The sequence below is a fragment of the Macaca fascicularis genome, chromosome 11 (genome assembly GCF_037993035.2).
Source record: "Macaca fascicularis isolate 582-1 chromosome 11, T2T-MFA8v1.1".
NCBI classification, from domain to species: domain Eukaryota; kingdom Metazoa; phylum Chordata; class Mammalia; order Primates; family Cercopithecidae; genus Macaca; species Macaca fascicularis.
The window spans coordinates 2,545,139-2,558,153 of record NC_088385.1 but is presented as its reverse complement, the minus strand read 5'-3'; the positions used below and the strand labels follow the sequence as shown (position 1 = coordinate 2,558,153).

Below are 13,015 nucleotides of genomic sequence, written 5' to 3'. Positions count from 1 at the left end.
TGTCCCCCTCCATGTCCTGCTGATTGGTCCATTTAACAGAGTGCTAATAGGTCCACTTTACAGAGTGCTGATTGGTCCGTTTTACAGGGTGCTGACGGGTCCATTTTACAAACCTCTAGCTGGCCACAGAGCCCTGATTGGTGCATTTTTAGAGTGCTGACTGGCGCATTTTACAATCCTCTCGTAAGACCGAAAAGTTCTCCAAGTCCCCACCCAACCCAGAAGTCCAGCTGGCTTCACCTCTCAATTCCCTCTCTAAACAGGACACCCCAACTGCTGCTGGGAATTGGACGACGCCCACTCTAGCTACTTCCTGCTGGATAGGGGCAAAGAAGGGGCCCTGCAGTGGTAGTGTCCTCCAAAGGGGAATTCTCTAGGCCAGCCAAAGCGACAACGGTCTGGCTTTTAAAGCCACGATAACTCGGGGTTGGGGGATGGGGGGAACAAAACAAAACCACGGGTGGTTTTTTCTTTCAGATGGGAAACACACAGGCATCAACAGGCTCACCCTTGAAACTCATCCTAAGCCACTGGGACCAATTTGACCTGCAAACCCTGAAAAAGAGGTGGCTCATTTTTTTCTGCACTACGGCTTGGCCCCAATATTCTCTCTCTGATGGGGAAAAATGGCCACCTGAGGGAAGTATAAATTACAATACTATCCTGCAGCTTGACCTTTTCTGTAAGAAGGAAGACAAATGGAGTGAAATACCTTATGTCCAAGCTTTCTTTTCATTGAAGGATAATCCACGACTATGCAAAGCTTGCAATGTTGTGGAGGAGGACCTCTGAGCTTACCTCCATATCCCAGCCTTCCTATAGCTCCACTTCCTATTAATGATAAGCCTCCTCTAATCTCCCCCCTCCCCAGAAGGAAACAAGCAAAGAAATCTCCAAAGGACCACAAAAACTCCCAGGCTATTGGTTACGTCCCCTTCAAGCTGTAGGGGGAGGGGAATTTGGCCCAACCCAGGTACATGTCCCCTTCTCTCTCTCTGATTTAAAGCAGATGACGGTAGACCTGGTGAAGTTTTCAGATGATCCTGATAGGCACATAGATGTCCTACAGGGTCTAGGGCAAACCTTCGACCTCACTTGGAGAGATGTCATGCTATTGTTAGATCAAACCCTGGCCTTTAATGAAAAGAATGCAGCTTTAGCTGCAGCCCGAGAGTTTGCAGATACCTGGTATTTTAGTCAAGTAAATGACAGAATGACAGTCGAAGAAAGGGACAAATTCCCTACTGGTCAGCAAGCCATCCTCAGTATGGATCCCCACCAGGTTCTCGACTCAGATCATGGAGACTGGAGTCGCAACCATCTGCTGACCTGTGTTCTGGAAGAACTAAGGATAATTAGGAAAAAGCCCACGAATTACTCAATGATGTCCACCACAACTCAGGGAAAGGAAGAAAATCCTACCGCCTTCCTCGAGCAGCTAAGGGAAGCCTTAAGAAAATATACTACCCTGTTACCCGACTCACTCGAGGGTCAATTGATCCTAAAAGATAAGTTTATTACCCAGTCAGCCGCAGATATCAGGAGAAAGCTCCAAAATCTAGCCCTGGTCCCTGAACAAAATTTGGAGGCATTATTAAACCTGGCAACCTTGGTATTCTATAGTAGGGACCAAGAGGAACAGACTGAAAGGAAAAGCGAGATAAGAGAAAGGCCACAGCCTTAGTCATGGCCCTCAAACAGACCTTGGTGGTTCAGAAAGGACAGAAAATGGAGCAGGCCAATCATCTGGTAGGGCTGGTTATCAGTTTGGTTTGCAAGGACACTTAAAAATAACGATTGTCCAATGAGAAACAAGCTACCCCCTCGCCCATGTCCACTATGCTAAGGCAATCACTGGAAGGCGCACTGCCCCAGAGGACAAAGGTTCTCTGGGCCAGAAGCCCCCAACCAGATGATCCAACAACAGGACTGAGGGTGCCCGGGGCAAGCGTCAGTTCATGTCATCACCCTCACTGAACCGCAGGTACGTTTAACCATTGAGGGCCAGGAAATTGACTTCCTCCTGGACACTGGCACGGCTTTCTCGGTGTTAAACTCCTATCCCAGATGGCTGTCCTCAAGGTCCATTACCATCCAAGGCTCAGTGTTAATCTCCTGTCCCAGACAGCTGTCCTCAAGGTCCATTACCATCCGAGGGATCCCAGGACAGCCTGTAACCAGGTATTTCTCCTACCTCCTCAGTGGTAACTGGGAGACTCTGCTCTTTTCACATGCCTTTCTTATTATGCTGAAAGTTCCATACCCTTATTAAGGAGGGACGTATTAGCCAAAGCTGGAGCTATCATCTGCATGAATATGGGGACAAATTACCCATTTGTTGTCCCCTACTTGAGGAGGGAATCAACCCTGAAGTCTGGGCACTGGAAGGACAATTTGGAAGGGCAAAAAATGCCCGCCCTCTCCAAATAAGGCTAAAAGACCCCACCATTTTTCCTTATCAAAGGCAATATCCCTTAAGACCTGAAGTTCATAAAGGATTACATCATATTGTTAGATATCTAAAAGCTCAAGGTTTAGTAAGAAAATGCAGCAGTCCCTGCAACACCCCAATTCTAGGAGTACAAAAACCGGTCAGTGGAGACTAGTGCAAGATCTTAAGACTTATCAATGAGGCAGTAATTCCTCTATACCCAGTTGTACCCAACCCCTATATCCTGCTCTCTCAAATACCAGAGGAAGCAGAATGGTTCACAGTTCTGGACCTCAAGGATGCCTTCTTCTGTATTCCCCTGCACTCTGACTCCCCTGCAGTTTCTCTTTGCCTTTGAGGATCCCACAGACCACACGTCCCAACTTACGTGAACGGTCTTGCCCCAAGGGTTCAGAGATAGCCCTCATCTGTTTGGTCAGGCACTGGCCCAAGATCTAGGCCACTTCTCAAGCCCAGGCACTCTGGTCCTTCAATATGTGGATGATTTACTTTTGGCTACCAGTTCAGAAGCCTCATGCCAGCAAGCTACTGTAGATCTCTTGAACTTTCTAGCTAATCAAGGGTATAAGGCATCTAAATCAAAGGCCCAGCTCTGCCTATGACAAGTCAAGTATCTAGGCCTAATCTTAGCCAGAGGAACCAGGGCCCTCAGCAAGGAACGAATACAGCCTATGCTGGCTTATCCTCACCCTAAGATACTAAAACAGTTGCGGGGGTTCCTTGGAATCACCGGCTTTCGCCAACTATGGATCCCCAGATACAGCGAGATAGCCAGGCCCCTCTATACTCTAATCAAGGAGACCCAGAGGGCAAATACTCATCTAGTAGAATGGGAACCAGAGGCAGAAACAGCCTTCAAAACCTTAAAGTAGGCCCTAGTATAAGCTCCAGCCTTAAGCCTTCCCACAGGACAAAACTTCTCTTTATACGTCTCAGAGAGAGCAGGAATAGTTCTTGGAGTCCTTACTCCAACTCGTGGGACAACCTCACAACTAGTGGCAAAAGGCTGGCCTGTTTACAGGTAGTTGCGGTGGTGGCCATCTTAGTATCAGAGGCTATCAAAATAATACTAGGAAAGAATCTCACTGTCTGGACTACTCATGATGTAAATGGCAAACTAGGTGCCAAAGGAAGTTTATGGCTATCAGAAAACTGCCTGCTTAGATATCAGGCACTACTCCTCGAGGGACTGGTGCTTCAAATATGCACGTGTGTGGCCCTCAACCCTGCCACTTTTCTCCCAGTGGATGGGGAACTAACCAAGCATGACTGCCAACAAATTATAGTCCAGACTTATGCCGCCCGAGAGGATCTCTTAGAAGTCCCCTTAGCTAATCCTGACTTTAACCTATATACCGATGGAAGTTCATTTGTAGAGAATGAGATACAAGGGGCAGGTTATGCCATAGTTAGTGATGTAACAGTACTTAAAAGTAAGCCTCTTCCCCACAGGGACCAGCGGCCAGATAGCAGAACTAGTGGCACTTACCCAAGTCTTAGAACTGGGAAAGGGAAAAAGAAGAAAATGTGTACACAGATAACAAGTACGCTTATCAAATCCTACATGCCCATGCTGCAACATGGAAAGAAAGGGGGTTCCTAACCTCTGGGGGAACCCCATTAAATACCACAAGGAAATCACGGAGTTATTGCATGCAGTGCAAAAACCCAAGGAGGTGGCAGTCTTACACTGCTGAAGCCATCAAGAAGGGAAAGGAGAGGGGAGAACAGCAGCACAAGCAGCTGGCAGAGGCAAGGAAAGACCAGCAGAGAGGAGAGAGAAAGAGAAAGAGGAACAGACAAAGAGGGAGTCAGAAAGAGAGAAACGGAGAGAGGAAGAGACAGACAAAGAAGTCAGAAAGACAGAAAGAGAAAGAGGAGAAAGAGAGAGAGAGAGAGAGAGGAAGAGACAAAGAGACAAAAAGAGAGATAGCAGTAGTAAAGAAAAAACAGTATACCCTATTCCTTTAAAAGCCAGGGTAAATTTCTGTCCACCCAGCCAAGGCATATTCTTCTTATGTGGAACTTCGACCTATATCTGCCTCCCCACCAACTGGACAGGCACCTGCACCTTAGTCTTCCTAACTCCCAACATTAACATTGCCCCAGGAAATCAGACTCTATCAGTGCCTCTTCAAAGCTCAAGTCCGTCAGCGCAGAGCCATACAACTAATACCCCTATTTATAGGGTTAGGAATGGTCACTGCTACAGGAATTGGAATAGCAGGTTTATCTACTTCATTATCCTACTACCACACACTCTCAAACGATTTCTCAGACAGTTTGCAAGAAATAACAAAATCTATCCTTACTCTACAATCCCAGATAGACTCTTTGGCAGCGCTGACTCTCCAAAACTGCCAAGGCCTAGACTTCCTCACTGCTGAGAAAGGAGGACTACGCACCTTCTTAGGGGAAGAGTGTTGCTTTTACACTAACCAGTGAGGGATAGTACGAGATGCCACCTGGCCTTTACAGGAAAAGGCTTCTGAAATCAGACGCCTTTCAAACTCTTATATCAACCTCTGGAGCTGGGTGACATGGCTTCTCCCCTTTCTAGGTCCCATAACAGCCATCTTGCTATTACTCGCCATCGGGCCCTGTATTTTTAACCTCCTTGTCACTTTGTTTCCTCCAGAATCGATGCCATCAAGCTGCAGATGGTCTTACAAATGGAACCCCAAATGAGTTCAACTAACGACTTCTACTGAGGACCCCTGGACCAACCCACAGACCCTTTGGCTGACCTACAGAGTTTCCCTCATGGCTACAAGGTCAACCAACTCTTTGTCAAGACCCCACAGCTGAATGGCTTTCCTCTCTTGTCAATCCTTGGCTCAGCCTGGAAGTACAGGAAAAGAGGAAGCTGGTTCCAGGCAAACCAATGCTCCCAACTCTGAAGAGTCGGGGGTTGTTAGGGAGCCCTTTCCCAGAAAGCCTGACACCCGTGTCTTTAGTCCGGCAGCCCTGCTAGTTGCTTTTAACTGGCCAACAGGTGCCCAGTGTTTAGCCCCTGAATTCTAAGGAAAAATAGGACAGAATAGCAAGCGAAAGGGGTCCAATGGTACTCACCACTTGGCGATAGTCCCATCTGGGTCGCCAACATGTGTCCAGAGTTGATTCCTTCCTGTGGGTTCATGGTCTCGCTGACTTCAAGAATGAAGCCGCAGACCTTCGCGGTGAGTGTTACAGCTCTTAAAGGTGGCATGGACCCAAAGAGTGAGCAGCAGCAAGATTTACTGTGAAGAAAGAACAAAGCTTCCACAGCGTGGCAGGGGACCCAACTGGCCTGCAGCTGCTGGCTGGGGTGGCCAGTTTTTATTCCCTTATTTGTGCCCGCCCATGTCCTGCTGATTGGTCCATTTTACAGAGTGCTGATTGGTCCATTTTACAAACCTCTAGCTAGCCACAGAGCACTGATTGGTGCTTTTTTACAGAATGCTGATTGGCGCATTTTACAATCCTTTCATTTACACCATGTTTTAGAAACAACCACAGAAAACTGTGTGAGAACACAATCTTCTGGGCAGGATGAACAGAAATACTATCAAGGATACAGCTTAAAAGACAGAAGAGAGTTGTACTGGGCCAACCAATCAGGTTTGGCTGGGAAATGGTAAATCATCTGACAGTATATACAAAGAAAAATACTTAAGCCAGTAACAGACATTCTTGTAGGCCAAAATGTATTCAAATGAAAACAAGATTCCTCTTTTTAATCATACTACTCAAGCACTTTCTACTTTAAAATATTTATATTTAATATAAATATTGAATATTAATTTTACCATCTAAAAATTTTCAATTCTGCTTTTCTACAACTATATCCTCTTATCTGTTGAATGATCTCTACTTGTCTCTACTTACATCTATTATTGTACATTTTATCATAAAATCCAAATGCACTTCTATATTTCAAATTCAGAGAAATTAAAATAAGGCACACAGTCATACAAATTTCGAACCCATTCAAATTCAGAGATAATCTTTTGTTGTTTTAGATTATTATTTCCCCAGAAAGTTAGAGGAGAACAAATTAAATTCCATCTGACTACTTATTAAGGAATTTCTACATGCTAGACAGACCACCAATCAATTGTAATCTATATACTAGCACCAAACTGGAGAAAATGAAACTTTTAAAAAATTCTCATTTAAGCACTTAAAATAATTAGGAATAAATCCAATAAAAGATGTCCAACATGTCCTACACTGAAAACTACAAAACACTGCTGAGAGAAACTAAAGAACCTTAAAAAATAATAACATACACCATTTTCAAGGACCGGAAGACTCAATATTTTTAAAATGGCAATTCTCTCCCAAATCATCTATATACTTAATACAATGCCAACTGAAATTCCAGCAGGCTTTTTGATAGAAACTGACACTATTAATACCAAAATTTATGGAAATGCAAAGAATCTAGAGTAACCAAAATTTACCATAAAGCCACAGTAATCAAATGTAGTACTGGCATAAGCATAGATACACAGGGCCAGGTGTGGTGGCTCACACATGTAATCCAGCACTTTGGGAGGTGCAGGCAGGTGGATCACCTGAGGTCAGGAGTTCGAGACCAGCCTGGCCAACATGGTGAAACCCCATCTCTACTAAAAATATGAAAATTAGCTGGGCATGGTAGTGCATACCTGTAATCCCAGCTACTCATGAGGCTGAGGCAGGAGAATCGCTTGAACCTGGGAGGCGGACGCTGCAGTGACCCAAGATCATGCCACTGCCCTCCAACCTGGGTGACAGAGCAAGACTCTGTCTCAAAAAAAAAAATAGTATAGGTATACAGATCAATGCAATAATAAAAAGACCTACTCATTTATGAAAAACTGATTTTCAACAAAGGTCAAAGTAATTAAATGAGGAAAGGATAGTCTTTTTACCAAATGGTGCTTGAACAACTGGATATTCATATGGGAGAGGAGAACTTGAACTTTTACCTCACATCATACACAAAAATTAACTTGAAATAGATCATAGGCTTAAATATAGTATCTAAAACTGTAAGGCTTCCAAAATAAACACAGGTGAAAATCTTTACAACCTTGGTGTAGCTAAATACTTCTTAAGACACAAAAAGCATTAACCATAAGTAAAAAGTGATAAACTAGACTCAACAAAATTAAAAAACATCTGCTCTTCCAAAGACTGTTAAGAAAATGAAAGGCAAGCTACAGAACAAAAGAATACAGTCATCTCTCGGTATCCTTTCCTTGGGGGACTGGTTTCAAGAACCCCTCTCTACCCTCCTAATCCACCCAAAACTGAACACCAAAATCTGAGGATGCTCAAGTCCCTTATTAAAAAAAAAAAAAAAAAAAATCATATTTGCATATAACCTATGCACATCTTCCTTACACTTTAAATCAATCTCTAGATTATTCAGAATACCTAATATGATTAAATGCTATATAAACAGCTGTTATACTGTACTTTTTATTTGTATTATTTTTATTCTCATATTGTTTTTTAACCAAACATTTTCTACCTTAGATTTGTTAAATCCGTGGATGTGGAACCCTCAGAAAAGGAGGGCTGACTGTATATTCAAAATTCACACGGCTGACAAAGTACTTGTATCCACAACATATAAAGAACTTGTAACTCAGTAATTTTTAAAAACGTTATTTTCAAAATGAATTAAGAATCAGACACCTCATCTAATAAAAGGATATACAAATTGCTAATAAACACATGAAAAAGTGTTCAACATCATTTGCTATCAGAAAAATGCAAGTAAGGCGAGGCATGGTGGCTGACACCTATAATCCCAGCACTTTGGGAGACGGAGACAGGAGGATCACTTGAGCCCCAGATTTAAAGACCAGCCTGGGCACATAGCAAGATCTCGTCTCTACATAAAAGTTGTTACAAAATAAAATTAGCTGGGTTTGGTGGCGTGCACCTATAGGCCCAGCTACTTGGGAGGCTGGGGTGGAAGGATTCCTTGAGCCTGGGAAGTCAAGGCTGCAGTGAGCCAGGATCACATCAACCTGGGCAACAGACAAGACCCTGTCTCAAAACAAAAAGCAAAGCATTCAAAAAGAAAAATGTAAATAAAAACCACAATAAGATATCAATTCACACTAAAAAAAAAAAACAGTTAAAATTAAAAACACAGCATATAACATAGATGAGATTACAGGAAGATAAAATGGCACAATCAGTTTGAAAAACTCTTTAACTTACTAAGAAACTGCAAAATATACACCATATGACTCAGCTATTCTACTCCTATTTGCTCAAGAGAAATAAAAACTTAAGTCCACAAAAAGACTTGTACATCAATGTTCATTGCCACTTTAATCATAATAGCCAAATAACTGGAAACCCAAATATCAGGTCAACAAAGAAACAAATTGTGGTGTAGCCATACCACAGTGAATACTACTCAGCAATAAAAGGCAACAAACTACTGGAACACAAAGCAACATGGAAGACTCTCAAAAACATGCGGAGTGAAAGCAGCCAGACATTAAAGAATACGTACAGTATGATTCCATTTACACACACACAAAAAATTTTTTTGAGACCAAGTCTCACTCTGTCACTAGGCTGGACTGCAGTGGTATGATCCTGGCCCACCGCAGCCTCAAACTCCTGGCTCAAGAGATCCTCCCACCTCAGCCTCTCAAAGTGATGGGAATATGGGCATGAGCCACCTTGCCCAGCCCACTTACATGAAATTCTAAGAGACAAAACGAAGGTATACAAATCAGTGGTTTCCTTGAACCAGAGGAGGGGAGGGGTGTGATGCACTGACTGTGAGGGACACAAGGAAGGTTTTGGAGATAACAGAAATTCCATTACCTTGATTAGGATGATGGTTATCTGGGTATGTACATTATCAAAAGTTATCTAACTGCACCCTTAAAACAAGTATATTTCGTTGTTTAAATTATACTTCAATAAAGTTGATTTTAAATCCTAATAAAACAACAATAAAGTTTATTTACAAGCCTAGATCACACAAAATTTTGAGAAACTATTATTCGAGTCATATTATTTGTCTTTTGGCCAAGTAATAGTAGCCTCCTAAACAGTCTTCCTTCAATGAACACTCCCTAGTCTTTACTCCCTCAAAGTAAACACGGACTAATTCATAACCATTCTGGTTTCTCCAACCAAAAGCCCTTCTTGTTACCTACTTCAAAAGCGTATTATTATTGCCTATTACCATAAAAATGTATTAATAGAAGTTACCATGTTACCATGTGCCAGATAAGGTGAGCTTTTATAAATATTCTCATTTAACTTTAAAACTCTGCCTGTTACGGCCGGGCGCGGTGGCTCAAGCCTGTAATCCCAGCACTTTGGGAGGCCGAGACGGGCGGATCACGAGGTCGGGAGATCGAGACCATCCTGGCTAACACGGTGAAACCCCGTCTCTACTAAAAAAATACAAAAAACTAGCCGGGCGAGGTGGCGGGCGCCTGTAGTCCCAGCTACTCGGGAGGCTGAGGCAGGAGAATGGCGTGAACCCGGGAGGCGGAGCTTGCAGTGAGCTGAGATCCGGCCACTGCACTCCAGCCTGGGTGACAGAGCGAGACTCCGTCTCAAAAAAAAAAAAAAAAAACTCTGCCTGTTACATAGGTAGCATTATCTCTATTTACCAATGAGAAGATTGAGGTTTTGTAAAACTTTCTGGATAATCTCCCTAAGGTTACACAATGTACAAAAGAGAGAAGCAAGAAATGGCCTATTATACAACACTGCCTCCCACAAAAGTAAGTAGTTCCCTTCTTCCTACACCATGATGTTCTCTCTCTGAAGGAGAAGGTGAACTGTTACTTTACTACTGAAGACAACTTTGAACAAAGCCCAGTAGTTCACCCTTCACTTATCATCTCAAACAATCCTTAAGAACAGGGTCCCGTTTTACAGATAAAGAAACTGAGGTTCATGGAGATAATGCAATTCATCAAAACACAAACTTAAGTGGAAGACCCTGAATTCAAATCGTTATCTCTCTGACTTCAAAGTCCATGCTTTTACCACCATCTTACAGGACTTCAGTAAAGGCAGAAACAATGCATTATAGCCACTGGTAGTGGTCAAAGCTAAAAACACAATGTCTTTAAAGAAGGAAAGTCTTTCTACAGCTCTTTTACAGCCATATTACAATGGTTATCCTCATTTCCCAAGATCTATAATAATGACTGAGTATTGTTTTTGAAACAAAGATTAGTACCCAGAAGTGTTTTGGATTTGGAATTGTTTCAGATTTTGGAATACTTGTATATACATAATAAAATATAATGGGGATATAACCCAAGTCTAAACACAAAATGCATTTTGTTTCATAGCCTGCAGGTAAATTTATACAATGTTTTGTAATTGTGTGCATGAAACAAAGTTCTGACTGCAACTTGTCACTGGAAGTCAGGTGTGGAATTTTCCACTTGCAGCGTCAAAAAGTTTCAGGTTTGGGAGCATTTCAGATTTCAGATTTTTGGATCAGAGATGCTCAATCTGTACATAAAAATGCTAATATAAGGAACAACAGTTCTAAATATTATAGCCAGGGAAATCCTGAAAAATCTAGGATTATATATTTTGTGCCAAAATATATCAAATATGTAAAGACTTCCTTCCATAAATCATCTGTACTATAATACCACATAACCCACTGTTTAAACTACTTCAAAAGTAAAATCTGTTCAGATAAAACATGTGGCCTGTACAGTTAACCTTTCAGGCAAAATCAAAACCCTGCTTTCAAGTGATAAAGCACCTTTCTCCCATTATTAAATAGCAATCATTCCAGGCTCTATCTCATCTCACATATTACCCTCCAGAACACAAGTCTGTTTTGTTTTTTTGTTTGTTTGTTTTTTGCTTTATAATGCTGCAGACAGAAAATTCAAGGAAGTGGTTAGTTATCTTTCTCAATATTACAAGTCTAAGAAATCTAAAAATAAACTTCTATCTACAATCTTTCTCAATATTGCCCAATTCCACTAAATCATAAGGCCTTCTTCTGACCACCAGTATGAGAAAGAAAAGGAATAAAAAGAAAAACTTAGAACATACATGTGAAGGCCTCCGCAGCAACACACCTTAGACTACAAGTGTAATAAAAACTCTCTTAAGAGGAAAGAAAAAGAGTCTTCACACTTAAACTAAGTGATTTACAGTGTTTTATATCACACACCTCAGAAAGTTAAGACAACTTTAACGACACACATCCCCTAAAGTCAAAATTAAAAGTCTCAAATGTTAGAACATATATGTGATAATAGCTGGATGACCAAACACATGTAAGTATGCTCAAGTTTTAAAACAAGATATCAATCAATCAACCATCTGCTTCTCTAGTTTCCAAGGTCTGTAGCCAGCAATGCAAAAAACCAGCAATCTGTTTCCTCATTAATGTATATCCTCAAACTGTCTGCAATCCAATTTCTTTTTTAAGTGAAAGCAGGTTTATTAGAGAAGAAACTGCAATCTAATTTCTATTTAAATAGTGAGAGAAATGACATTTGACTGAGACCTACAAAATACACTCTGTATCTACTCTTCTAGGTTCTATTTCTGGATCAAGTAATCCACCAAACATATCACAGAGGTCACAAACTTGAATATATGAAGCAGCCTAGTGAAGGACAAAAAGACTGTAATTGTGCTTAACAAGAAACCATGAACTGCTTTTAAAAATTACAATTCAAAAACTCAAAACACTCTGTTAACATTAATATGGTTATTGGGTATGTATATAATAAAATTAAATTTGATCCCTACCTCACATCACACACTGAAAAAAAAAAATTTCCAGATAGAATCGAGACCCAAATATTTAAAAAAAGAAAAAAAAGAAAAAAAAAAAAAAAACTTCTAAAACTTAAAAAAAAAAAAAATTGGTGGGGACACAGTGGTTCACATCTGTAATCCCAGCACTTTGGGAGGCTGAGGCAGGAGGATCATTTGAGGCCAGGAGTTTGAGACCAGCCTGGGCAACATAGTGAGATCCTGTCTTCACAAAATTAAATTAAATTAATCATGTGTGGTAGCACATGCCTCTAGTCTTAGCTACTAGAGAGGCTGAGGTGGTAGGATTACTTGAGCCCTGTCTCAAACAAAAAACCAAACAAATCTATTCCATACTCCAAGGTTATTAAGATTCTCCTATTTATTTATTTATTTATTTATGAGACAGAGTCTTGCTCTGTCACCCAGGCTGGAGTGCAGTGGCTCAATCACGGCTCACTGCAGCCTTGACCAAGCGATCCTCCCACCTCAGTCCCCGGCAAGCACTACCACACTTGGCTAATTTTTAAATTTTTTTGTAGAGACAGGTCTCGCTCAGTTGCCCAGGCTGGTCTCAAACCCTTGGGCTCAAGCAAACTTCCTATCTCTGCCTCCCAAAGTACTGAGATTACAGCCATGAGCCACCACACCCAGCCGAATTTCTTTTAAATTGTTTTTTATTTTTGTTTAATTGTGTACTGAAAAAAATTAAAGCAACGCAACACACATACCACTCCAGTGGCAACTATTATATATTTTCAGACCCTTCTATATGCATATATAGATTACATATACCATATA

General features: G+C 41.5%; 1 protein-coding gene across 15 annotated transcripts in view; it reads right to left on the bottom strand.

Annotated features, from left to right (window-relative positions):
* Positions 1-13,015, bottom strand: part of ADIPOR2 (adiponectin receptor 2) — a 102,637-nt gene that overhangs the window by 74,219 nt on the left and 15,403 nt on the right. For 3 of the 15 annotated variants that reach the window (XM_074006064.1, XM_074006070.1, XM_074006063.1), the window contains exon 2: positions 5,525-5,691. The exons of 9 other annotated variants lie outside the window; for them this stretch is intronic. The gene's annotated coding sequence lies outside the window, so the exon portion shown is untranslated. Of the gene's footprint in view, positions 1-5,524; positions 5,692-7,104; positions 7,223-13,015 lie in introns of all 15 variants that reach the window. 3 more of the 15 variants (XM_074006073.1, XM_074006067.1, XM_074006066.1) reach the window with 2 other exon arrangements.